The sequence below is a fragment of the Rhineura floridana genome, chromosome 6, assembly GCF_030035675.1.
Source record: "Rhineura floridana isolate rRhiFlo1 chromosome 6, rRhiFlo1.hap2, whole genome shotgun sequence".
Classification (NCBI taxonomy): Eukaryota; Metazoa; Chordata; class Lepidosauria; order Squamata; family Rhineuridae; genus Rhineura; species Rhineura floridana.
The window spans coordinates 137853903-137867256 of NC_084485.1; the positions used below are offsets into that span (position 1 = coordinate 137853903).

The 13354-nt window shown below is 39.0% G+C and overlaps 1 long non-coding RNA gene across 1 annotated transcript; it reads left to right on the forward strand.

The window, feature by feature from the left end:
- Nucleotides 1–1286: 1286 nt before the first annotated feature.
- LOC133386790 (uncharacterized) lies at nucleotides 1287–8279 on the forward strand. The gene is made up of 3 exons (XR_009763293.1): nucleotides 1287–1365; nucleotides 4913–4951; nucleotides 8146–8279. It is a non-coding gene; the product is annotated as an uncharacterized LOC133386790 (long non-coding RNA).
- The last annotated feature ends 5075 nt before the right edge of the window (nucleotides 8280–13354 follow it).

Sequence of the window (13354 nt, forward strand, 5' to 3'; positions counted from 1 at the left end):
GAAGGACACGTTGGGGCAGTTCCCTGCTTCCTCGGATGGTGTCAGAAAGGGCCCTAAACCATTGCATAGTTTTTTGTTGTTGTAACATTTTTTGTTTTATTTATAAGAGTGTTATTTTATAAGCTATTTAGGCTGCGGTCCATATCCGTTTTGCTTTTAACTGCCGTATGCTTTTTAGATGATTTTTAATACCATTACCATTGTTAGTTTTTATACAGTATTGTTTTTATGATGTTGTAGACTACCTTGGGTGGTGTATGCTCAAAACAGGCAGCACATAAATGACTTTATAAATTATAAATAAATGCCCATTAAGTTGGCACAAGAAAATTAAAATAATACCCAGCATTATTTAAAAGTTTTGCTTAAAGTTCCATAAATTTGTATGAAACTTTGGCTGAAATCCTATGTGTGCTTACTTGAGAGTAAATCCAATTAAACTCAGGAGAACTTACTCATGAGTAAACAGGCATAGGATTGGGCTGCTCTTCTTTCCCCATGACTCATTAAAATTGAAAATTACTTGAGAAGCTATTCTTAATTGCCCCATCCTTGTATACAACAATAGAGTATTATCAATAATATAGTGGTCTCCATGTACATAGCACTGAACAAAGAGAGAGACTGAGGATAGGTCTATACCCTACATCACTGTTCTTCAACCTTGGGTCCCTAGATGTTCTTGGACTACAACTCCCATTATTCTCAGTCAACTTAGCCACTGGTCAAGTGGAGCTGTGCACCAAGATGTCCACTCTCCAAATCTCTCTCTCTCTCTCTGTCCTGACCTCATTCAGTAGTCTGAGGCAAACCTACTTATAACTCAGCTTCAAACTTGGTAAATGTAACAGTGACCTACCTTATAGGGCTGTTGTAAGGATTTCTTAGATCAGTATGTGAAGCACTTGGAATAGTAAAGTGCTACATAAATGTTTGGTATGTTTAGTTTCAGAGCTGCAGAATGGACAAAAACGTACTAGTCTGCACAATTTTTCCTCCCAGTTCTGTTTTTTTTAAATAAAAAAAGAGAGAAAGAGGGAAAGTCATTTTGCTTGGATGTAATACTTTCCTTGCAGGCTTCATGGGCAATCTCACCTTTTATTCTTATATCCACAGTCCCCAAACAAGGCACGTTTTCTGTACAAAAAATGGGTCACAGTAATTCTTTGCTGAGAAGTCTTGACAGAACAATTTAAGGGAATGGGTCGATGGTCAAATGCTATGGGACCACTGAGTTAAAACTGAATATTCTACAGAATTGAAACCATTATATTTTTTTATCTTTCAGACATTTAAGGATGCATTCTGTGAAGTTCGTGGAGTTCTGTTTCTTGTGGTTGCTTCAGTGAACATTCAACGCTGTCGGTGAGTTTGGGATTAAAGTGAAAACCATCGACCGTTGATTGTACCCTCCAGCTAACCGTCCTCCTTCTTATTTCATTCGTTCAGACCTTTCACTGAAGACAGACACAAAACCAGCTCACAAGATTTGGTGTTTTTGCAAGAGTGGGTTGGTCTTCCCTTGCAGAGCTTCACACACACACAAAAGGTCACAATCAACATTCATTGCTGTCGGTGGGTTTAACTGTGTGGACAAGCTCACTGAACAATGAATGCAACTGTGGCCCCACTTTTTACAATCACAGTCAAGAGGAATATTGGCTTTGAAAGCAGTGCCCAAAGCGGCTGAAAACCTATACTTCTGAGACCAAGAGGCTTAAATATTTTCAAGCTGCCTGTTTAAAACATGTTTTTTTGTGGGGTGGGGGCAGGAAGACCCCAAAGGATGTTAGTTCATTGCATTTCATAATTATGTAAAACATTTTCTTTTTCTCTACCATGTAGTACATAGATGAGCTTCTCAAATCTTTTTTTTACCATGAATATCAGAAAAAATTATTTTGCCGTCCTCAGGACCCTCAGTGTAATTAAGGCTCATAGCACTCATCATAGAACGTTTTGCTGCCCTCAGCTAGGAAAAAGAAAGTCAAAGGAAAGAAGAAGAAACAGAACCTAATATACTATGCTTTAAGATTTGTAGTGGAAGGATAGAAAATAGAAGCAAAAGTTGTTCTTTAACACAGATAATGAGAATGAAGACAGACACAATTTCCTTTATTGTGCTGATTAGGCCTAACTCAGGTCTACAATGGCCATCAAGGCATATGATGAGAGGGATTAGGGGGGAATGTATACCTTCTATGGAGGCCTTGCCTCACACCCTGAGAAAAATCACAGGCATAGGAAGCTGTCTTATGCCAAGTCAAGCATTAGTACATCTAGCTCAGTATTGCTTAAATTAACAGAGATGCTTTCCCAGCCCTACCTGAAGATGCCAGGAATTCACCTGGTGCATTCTACATGCAAAGGATGGGCTCTACCACTGAACTCTGCCCTTCTCCTAGATACACATTCATTGCACAGGTTATATCAAAACAGAAGGAAAGATTCTTTATTTTCTTCCAGGAGTTTGTCTCATATTTCTAAATTACCTCAATGGTGAAACAGAGAGCACGTGTCCTACTGTGATCACAAGCTTATTTTAATTTTGTTCTATAATGATAGCCTTGTTGTGATTTTGTGATTAATTTGTACATGTTATACTTTACGAGTTTGTGTCTGGGTGCTTTATTTTCATATCTGATGAATATTTTTTGTGTATACAATTGTTTTAATAATACATGTTCCTAGGATACCTTTAATTTCCTACCAGTGAGATTCCTATACAATTGACCTAACTCTCACTTGTCAAAAGTATTTTACCACCAACCCCCCAAAAGCATCACTAGATATATTTGTTCAAAAAGAATTCAGGTAATACTTTCCAGATGGAAAGAGCAATCAATCACAGAAAGCACTGTTCAGATAATTGTAAGAACTTGATTTTGGAACCTGCTATTATAAATTGCTTGTCTCTGATGCATTTGCATTGTGAATGATTTCCCTTATATATTACATTCTTTTGAAATATTTTTGATGCTTATCAGAATGAAGAAATTGGAGGCAAAGGCTTGAGAAGACAAATATTCTGCTCTTTAAGTGGAATTTTAAATGAATACATCATAGATATTTAGCAATAATTGGGTAATGCATCAGAATGAAAGTTCCACATGAAAACTAACTTCTTTTTGGATGAAAAGTGGTAAATTAATTGCTTATTATTTTATAATATTTGGTTGACAAAGTATTTAAAATTATCGGTATTTCAAGTGATTCCTTTTACAGTTGTGCTGCATTTCTGACAATGTTTGAAGGGTTTATAATCTACATGCATTATTATAAAAAGCTAGAGAAAAGGCAAATTGGGCACAGTCACACTGGCTAGGGAACTAAGGGCTGTTGAGAAGGTGTACACACATACAAATACACATACACACCTTCCAACAGTAGGAAAATCTGACTGGTTGCTGGCAACTTGCTTTCTCCTTCCCTCCTAGAGAGAGCTCCGCTGCAATTGTCAGTTGCCCTATGGCTACATAAGCAAGAGAGGAGCAATCTGCCCCAATATGCTGTAGCCACAAAACCAAGAATTTCTGGGATTGCACCTCCTCTCTAAATCAAGACTATGAGAACAATTCTCAGAATCACTGTCACATCACAATGCCTGTTTTGGAGATGTTTCCATTATTGTGAGAGGTTTCCCAGGTATTCTTAAAATTTTTTTAAATATATATATTTTTCTAAGCAATTCAGACCTTAAGGGATAGAATGGGATTCAAATAAATAACTGAATGCTAGTATGCAGCATATTTTGATTAGACCATAATGCCAGAATTATCGGGTGGGGTGTGTGTAAGGGTCTGAACAGCATGACTATAGTGGAAATTTCAACTTAAATACAGCAGGTAAATAGTGCCACACAAATAAAGAAATCAACAATATAGCCAGGAAAATTAAAAAGGAGATGAGAGTACTTTAAAAATCTTTAGAGGAAGTTGAGGAAGGGAAAACTTGACTATAAAAATATTCAAAATACCCCACCATGGGGAGGAGTTTAGGAAATGGTTGGGAACAATATAAGTATAGCTTTTGGCCCCTACATGTCTTCATGGTTCTTAGCCCCTTGCAAATCCATTTAAAGTCCATCCAGTCCAGCATTCTGTCTCCAATAACAGCCAGACAGATGCTTCCAGGAAACACACAAGAAAGTGTGAAGGCAGCAGAGAATGTTTGTTCACAACACCTGGTGTTCTGTAGCACATGACCATCTCTGAACATGCAAGTTACATTTAGCTATCATGAATTACAGGCACTGATAGACATATCTTCTTGAATTTGAATAATTCTTTTTAAAGCTATCTCAGCTGTCACCACTAGGGTTGCCAGGTTCTTGGCCTGAGACTGATCCTGTATCTTTAGGAGAAGAGAAAGTCAGCCAAGTGCAGGTGTTCTTGCAACTCTGTAATGGGAAAAATCACGAGGTGGAATTCTCCCTCCTCCCTCCACAACTTTTAAAGATACAGAAGACCTCTTGGTTGCCAGGCCCAGCCTCCAAGAGGTCTTCTGTATCTTTAAAAGTTGTGCAGAGGGAAGGGAGAATTCCACCTTGTAGTTTTCCCCATTACAGAGTTGCAAGAACACCTGCACTTGGCTGACCTTCTCTTCTCCTAAAGATACAGGATGGGTCTCAAGCCTTGAACCTGGCAACCCTAGTCACCACAACTTTGGGTTCCATGAATTACTGTACTAAGTTAATTATGCACTAGGTGAAGAATCATTTCCTTTGTGCCAGTCCTGAATCTGCTGCCAGTCAACGTCAGCAGATGCCCTCACATTCTAGTTGTATGAGGGGGAGGAGGATTTTTTTTCTTTCATATATATTTGTTCTTTCATATACAATATATTAGAACATTTCTAACACCAAATCTCCAGCTCATGTCACATTTTCTTCCTTGTTATTCACCATTCACAGCCAATGTCAACAAATTACTCTGAATCTGAAGAACCCAAGGTTTGTAAGTATTTGTATAACATAATTTGAGAACCTAATTGGCTTTTCCTGGTAGGACTAGATAGGTATGCCCATTTATGAAATGGGTGTGTGAACCAAGTATCTTGGTAATTGGTATTATCTTTATAGTAAAGCTATATTCCCTCGTAGGCCCGGGGGTTGAATTCAGCTGCACCTGAGCAGACCCTGTCTACCTATTTATTTTTAAATGGGAGCAACCTACTCATTCTTTAATATTACCTGAGGTCTCATTTAACCTTTTATTTACATTAATAGAAATCAATATTTCTATTTAGAGAATTAAATTTGGGTTTCTTTCACAATTTTATTTTAACCACACACACACACACACATCATTAAAGAGACCATAGTAGGCTCCAGAAAGCTTCAGGGGTTTTTGTTGTTGTGTGCTTCTTGGCTCACCTGTTGGCCTGAGTGCATAATACTAGATATAGGCCCATATGAACCACGGGTTTATATAATGTGCTGGGAGGGGGGGGATTCAATTTATTCCACAATTAAAGATGACTCTACTTAGCATTTTCCTAGACAATATGCAAATTGAAACACAGACGTTCTTTGAAATTTGCACTTCTCTGAATTTTGTGATGAAATTCTGCAGCCACGTAATGTGTACAGGAATCCATATACTGGGATAAAATATTCATAAAAGGCATATATCAGTGAAAGTAACATACAAGCGTGCATTATATTAGGGAAAATTGCTTTGCAAAAATGTGTATATTAGCCAAAACTGCTCCTGATGTGGAAACAGATGTAGAAACATGAAGAACTGAACTTCAGATTGGAAAAATGAGAAGCTGAGAGAAACCAAAATGGGCAAATTTGCCTATCCCTAGGGTGCCTCATAACTTCTGCAGGGGCCTCCCATCTTCTTGACTTAGAATTCCACCCCTGCCTGGGCCCTTATTTTATGGACCTCCCCCTTTTTAGTGAATTTAACACAGGAATTTACTCTACAAAGGGAAATATGCTACCCCATACAAATATCACAGAAAATACTAAGTCATCACTGAGGTCACATTTTAGATAGGTATATGTTAAGCTTAGTTTCTAGATGGAGGACTGCAAAGGAATCTGGATTTCTTTTATAAAAAATGTTGTTGAACCCACTAACTATACACCATGTTTATATACTTAATTCTGGATACAGAATTATATACTTAATTCTGTGTATGTGTGTGTGTGTTAAGAAAAATAAGGTTAATTAATGATAAACATCTTTCAATCATGAAGAAGTTTCAAAAATAATATATAAAAGATTTTGGTGTAAGATAGAAAATGGCCTTGGTCTCTCTCTCTCTCTCTCTCTCTCTCTCTCTCTCTCTCTCTCTGTGTGTGTGTGTGTGTGTGTGTGTGTGTGTGTTTGAAGCAGCATGTTCAAAGAAAAAAATTAAGAGAAACTCAAACAACAACAATCTCTATAGGATTTTGGAAAAAAATATAGACAGAATATGTCTCAAGACACAGGAACAAGATACTGATACTTGCAGTGAACACATAACCAAAGTCTTTAGAATACTCATTGATGATCTACCATGGTTCAATTTACAATTGTTATAAATCCTGCAAGTATTCTTCAACCCTTCTTTACTGATGGCATAATAGAAACCAAAAAAATTCCAACCCAAAGACTTAGGTTGCTTCTAGATGACCTGATTATTGAACATTCCCATAAAGTTTGTGGGGAGGTTATACATGTCCACTCTTTGTTTGTTTATTAGATTTGTATCCCTTCCTCCCAGCAGGAGCCCAGGGCAACTGGGCATTTGTTTATATTTGTTTGCAGAGAGGTTACATCAAGCAATCATTATCCCACACTTTCTATCACTTTCCAATCCTTACTACGAAAAGACCGGGGGGGGGAGGTTTGTTGTACATGAGTACCAAATCCACTTCAGCTGTGGAACCTAAATTTGAATCCCACCTTCCAAAACGGTTTGGAAGCGGCCTTAGGCTGTGTACACTTGACCAGCTTAAAACACAACTAGGTTTGGAGGGAAGTGCAGTATTTCATAAGAAACAACAGGATAAATACAGGAAATATATGGATTGTCGATCACGTCGTATGCAAACCACTTGGAACACATTGGATGCGTAGTAAATGGAGGTGTTATAGCACTTCAGGTGGCCTTAAAGAAATCCAGTCATCCCCCCCCCCCAAATTTTGATAAGTACTGGATAGAAAAGATTTCTCAAAATAAAAACCTCATCACATTGAACACATACCAAGTTGAACAGTCTCTGGTGTTCTTCAGTCTGAACTGGCAAAAAGACCACGAAAAGATTATGCTTCTGAGATATTCCTCTCTGCTGTGCTGCAGCAAGTTTAATATGTGCTTCAAAAATTACATCTAAAAATTTTATATTGAAATCTTTTCTGGACTATAGTTTGTAACAGGCAGTGGCCACATTCTCCTGCAGGGATTGAGTGGAAACAGCTTATTCAAATATGAATGCAGCACAGATACCAATGCTTACAAGCATACGTAGCCTAACATTACAAAGTGGGTGAGGGCTCAAAAAGATGTAAGGGTAGCAATACTGTCTTGACGGTTAAAAGGCAGGGGGATCCACAAACTGTTGAAGTAATAGGTAATGTTTGGGTCAGAACTATCTTCACTACTGTCTTCAGTCTTTGAACAAAGATCCTTATTATTTGGAAGTAAATCCATGATACTAATGGTCTGCTTACCTGATTGTAGTTTATCACCAGCTCCTTCTATAGAGTTAATAAGAAGGTAGGGGTGCAGATGATTTTTTCCTTAACCAGAATTTGGTCTGAAAGTCCAGGCACTTCCAGCTAGGGTGGAATAAATTTCCATCTGAGTCCAGGACATGCATCTCCAAAAGTCTGGTGTCTGAAGGGTTTGATTATATCGATCTAGAAGCTCCAGGGTAAGGGGAGGGGGTGACACTGTAGAAATATGACATGGCAGAGTTCAGACTTTGTGTAAGAATAGTTTACATACTTTTCCTTCTATCTGTGTGAGCAGTCTCAGCCTGTAAGTCGGCACAGGCTATCAGAGAATGGGGAGGTGTAACTTGCATAAACCTTGGATAAAGCATCAGCATTAACCTGAATGGTGGGAGCTGGGAAATGTGTTGCTGTAGTTGTGAAAATCACCTCAATTTTTTGTTCTGAATTCCATTTCCCCATTCTTCCTTTACAGGGGAAATTCACTATGTTAAACCCCAAGTATTTCATTCAACCTACACAGCAAGCAACTGCAATGCTATTTCTCTGCTGAATCATGAAACTATTGTACAAATCACCTCACAGAGCACCATGCAGACAACCAGACTATTCTAGGCCAGCTTTCTTACAACAAGGTAGCATGAGCATTATAATTCTGTCAAGTCGCAAGGATTTTTTAAAATATGATTTAGGTGAAGGTGAATGGTAAAATGGTCACCTATATTCACCCATAGTTAGATCAGTGTTCACAATGCAACCACACTGTGAACTCATAGTGGCCAATCCTCTTTTGGACACTTTGCAGCAGATTTGGATGTGTTTTGAAAACTGAAATCAGATCTTCATACCTGAGCTTAGAATTTATGTCAATGCTTACAGATAAGACATTTTAAAAACCTGTTAAATTTGTTCAACCTTAAAATAAGTCCTCTCCACATCTTCCAGGATCTTTTTCCAAGACTGATTGGATTAATCCAAGCTAATGGCACTTAAGCCAATTTATGTGATGCTTGAGCTACATTGGCATGGCTGCCACCATTTTATAGTGCCCAAGATTGCAAAACGGTATTGCTGGATATGTGTGTATGTAGCATTTGTCTTGTGTTACTGTGTCTGTCACACACAGGGTACGCTGTGTATTTCTTAGCTTGGTTGTCTAGGTAACAGACAACTCCAAGGGGTGCATGTTGGAAATTATATTAATGTATTACATTTTATCCCACCATTCTGTTGTCCAGGGCACTTATCCCAGCAGCTAGGGGACAAGGTAGGACCTGAGTACGGGGATTCAAGATCATGTACTGCTAGTCCCAGTTCAGGATCAAGCCAGCCAAGTCAATTTACACTGAGGCGAGGTTCCAGCAGGGAAAGTCCAAAGAAGCTGAGGTCAGTTTCTGGTAAGGTCCAAGACGACAGGGGACAGGTCCAGATTAAGAAGAGATTAAGATCCACATTGGCAAAACAAGGAAAATGAGTAGAACCCTGGATAGCTCCAGGTGGAGTCTGTGCTGAAAGTTGGACAAAGCAAGATGAATGTTGCTCCAAAAACCAGCAAACAATTGGGGGGACAAACATGCTAGCTCTTCTTCACCCCCTTTTTCATGGAAGGTGACTGTTGAGCAGGAAGCCTTTTGTATCTGTAGAGGCTCCCTGCACCTTTTGGAACCCTGGTTTTCCTGAGCTTCCTGGCTGAATGGGGATTTGAAACTGGAATCCAGTCTTAGTCCAGCACTCAAGCACTACACAACGCTGACCCTCAGCATGAATTCTATTCTTCCTAGACTACCAGCTCATCACTTCAAATGCTTTAGTCAATTCAACCATCATTAACATGAAGAATGGTGTGTGGAGGGAGTGGTTATCTTGAAGCAGATTTGGGGAATAAAGTACAGGGTGCTGGGTTCTAGAAGATTTGGTTTTATCTTCCTACTCCTTTTACGTAATACCTGCATAAAGCAAATATTGGCCAGAGATGTTCCAAGTCAAGGATAGCTTAGAACCTGCATAGTCAATGCCATCTTGGACTTTGCAAAAATGGCCTGAGCAAAAGAGCTTTTGAAATGTTGAGTAATGTCAACATTTATTCTTCACCTTGAATCAAACTCTTAAGTAAAAAAAGGATCTCCCTAACCAATTCTGATTTTCTTACTGGTTTTTGTGCTATTTGTTTCTGCTCCTTTATAATCAATTATTTTTGTTTTAATGAAATATGTCAAAAAGGGTATCAGTTTGCCCTTTAATGAAACAGCCTGCCTACATTGTTTGATTACACACTTCCTTAAAAAAGGCTTTTTGTTCAGATAAGCAGGGGGAGCACAGAACTTTGGCTGGAGCACAGAGTTTATTTATTTATTTAAAATATTTCTATCCCGCCCTTCTACCCCACAATGGAGCACTCAGGGCAGCTTACAATAAAATCACACACACACATAATAAAATTATACAGAATAAAAATGCAAGACAAAGCAGTAAGTTAAAATACATAAAATACAAATTATTTAAATATTCATAATGTATTTAATATTATTATTCATTAATTATTTAGACCTCCATCCTGCTTCCTGGCATTGTCTTTGAACTGGCTTACAAGCGTAAAGCACAGTACAAAAATACATAAGATTCAACAATACCATGTTAACATTTTTTTAAAAGCATGTCCAAAATGTATCCTTATTAAACAATATTAATATCATAAAATTATAACGCATATTTTCCTATTCTAGTGACTATCACAAGAAAAGATAGCCCTCCTAAAGGTTTTTACAAATTCCCTTAAGGGATAGTGTGGTGGTATCCTCGGGTAGGAGGTACAGCATGATTATGATGGCATCCTCAGCAGAGCCTCTTATATGATCTGCTGGCTGGATCCAGTTCCCCTGCTTTAAATGTTGATGAACCTGATGATCAAGCAGACTCCTTTGAGGTTAAGGCAGCAGTCTAAAGCATCTTGATCAATTGGGGAGGTGCGTAGGCCCACTGAACTCCAAGGGACCTGTTTTTGAGTGATCAGGGATACTTTGTAGTTAATGTCGTCATGTTTTCAAGCCTATCTCTACCCTGAAGTGTTGGGGCAGGGGGAACAGACTTGTCTCTGATCTTAGAGAAGTTATTTTCAGTGCCTTGTGTTTGCTTAATGGTGGCCCTTAATTAGACCTTGGTTGTGGTAGCTCCAGAGCAGCCATCCCTGCAAATAATATGGGCTGTAATGCTATGCCCACTTAACCTGGGAGGATGCCCCATTGAACTCAGTAGGGCTTATTTTGAGTGCACATGCTTAGGATTGTACTGTTTATTGCTGACTGAGCTTGGAGGAGTGTTTGTTCCCCGCCCCCAGCAAATGCACCAGGGAGTTTAAAAGCAGTAAAAGAAGGGGGGAAGCCTTATAGTGACAACAAAAGCTTTGTCAAAGTTACAAGCCTGCAGCCATTAATTTTGTCCTACTTCTGTTTTATAATGCAGCTCGAACATTTTTCTGTAGGAGACCATGGCTGAGGAAAAAACATTGTGATGGAGCCAGTCTTCTGCTTCTTGGATGCCAGCTTTCAGATTTGTTTTCAGGCACAAGAGCCAAGAAAACCAAGAAATATTCATATCAGTATTACCTTTTCCTTCCACAGTGGAAACACTCCAGAAATGAAATGCCTAAACAGCTAGAGAGCTTTGTCAAAGGAGGGGAAAAATGATATAAATGATTTTAAAAAGTAATATGTTTGAAGTAATATATACACCTGGGGGCAGAGGAAGTAAGAAATCTCAAGGTCCAAGCAAATATTTTTAAATCATTTGTCCCCATCATGTGACAGTAAAAGGGGAGGGGAGAGAGAAGCCACCACTGATACAATTTATGACTATAATGAGGTGGCACAGGTGGCTGCCCCAAATGTCAATAACACCATCTGATGTGTAAATCATTTTAATTATCAAGTACAATCAGTGCTAATTGATGGATTTGTGATGAAATAAGGAACCGTAGCAAGCTCACTGCACCTGTGGAATTTGCTTTTAAAAATAACCTCAAATGCCTCTAGCTAAACGATGAGCCAAATCACACGGTGCAGATTAGTGACTCGAGTGGAGTTAATGGTGAGGCCAGCAGACAGCACCCAGAGCAAAGTCTCTTAGGTAACATCCACACACACTCAAAGCACATAGCTTCCAGCAAAGAATCCTAGGAACTGTAGTATACTCCTCACCGAGCTATAATTGGCAGCACCCTTAACAAACTACAGTTCCCATGATTCTTTGAGGGAAGCAATGTGCTTTAAATGTGTTGTGTGGATGTGACCTTAGTTGCTCAAGCCAATGAACTAGCCTTACTGGAAAGCCCTTATAGAAGTCAGGGAGTACCACCTGTTGCTCTGTTTGGCATATTGGCCTAAAGAGGTCCCCTGGTTTCATGGAGCTGCTGCTGTTTTCTTTGTGTTGTGTCATCTTTTTGTCACAGCTGTATGGACTGAATACATGGGCTGGACCCCTGACACCTGTCAGATTGTCAGTTTAAGAACCATTGCAGGCTTGAGATCTTATAGCACTTCAGACTGCAGGCAATGCTCCCCTGATTTTTCTTTTAAAAAACCTCCTGCCTGCAGAAAACCAGCCTTCTGCCTAGTTTTCCATGTGCATCATCCCTACAATGTATTTATGGTAGAACATTCAGAACCATAATTTCTCCATTTGCTGTGGGAACTGCTGCAACAACAGCTTTATGACAACAACAACAAAGAATACCAGAGCTAAGGTACCTCTTATCATGCGAATAAACATTTATTGGTATCTTCTGAAGACCAGTACTTTTTCTGTAGTAATATATAGTGTAGCTGCCATACCTTAGTTTCAGTGCTAGCATGTCCCTGGGGGTTTGCGTTAGAGACTCCAGTGCTTGAAGCAGAAACGTCATAATCTGGGACTAAGCCTTAGTATAGGGAGCTGTTGTATAGGCACAGCCCTCAGAGCCTTCGCCAGACACAGAAAAGAACAGACATGTCTAATATTGGTCCCTGTGACCGGACAGCAGTATGAAGCCTCCAATTTATTTATTTATTATTTGATTTATATCCCGCCTTTCCTCCCAGCAGGAGCCCAGGGCAGCAAACAAAAGCACTGAAAACACTGAAAACATCATAAAAACAGACTTTAAAATACATTAAAACATAATATTTTTTTTAAAAAGCTTTCAAAACATCTTTTTTTTTTTTTACTTGTACTATCAGGACAACGGATAAGCAAGGAAGAGAAGAACTCCATTTGTTCTGTTAATGTAGTAGCCGTTAAATACTCATAAAACTATTGCATGTTCATTGCAGCCTGCAGAAGCAGTCTTATTTTTAAAGCAAGGTGAAGTGGCCATCAGCTGCCTTGGGTTCCAGGTCTTGGATACCCTTATATACTCAGTCAATCACTGCTTTCTGCAGGTGAGAGCCTCCTGCAGTTGGCCTTCTGGTTAACAGAGTATTTTCTAGCGGCTGCACTTCAAGGACCATGAACTATAGAAAACAGCCTCTCTAGGCCTAGATTTGGACTGGCTAGAAAAAGATGGTCTATACACAACTTCTGCTTTTCATATCTTGCATCTCCATGACATCTGGAATCTCACAAGCAATATGCTAACAACTTTAAAAACAGATCACTGCATATCCCTGATTCATGATTCATGATGAGAAGATTAATGAAGCCCAAACACCACC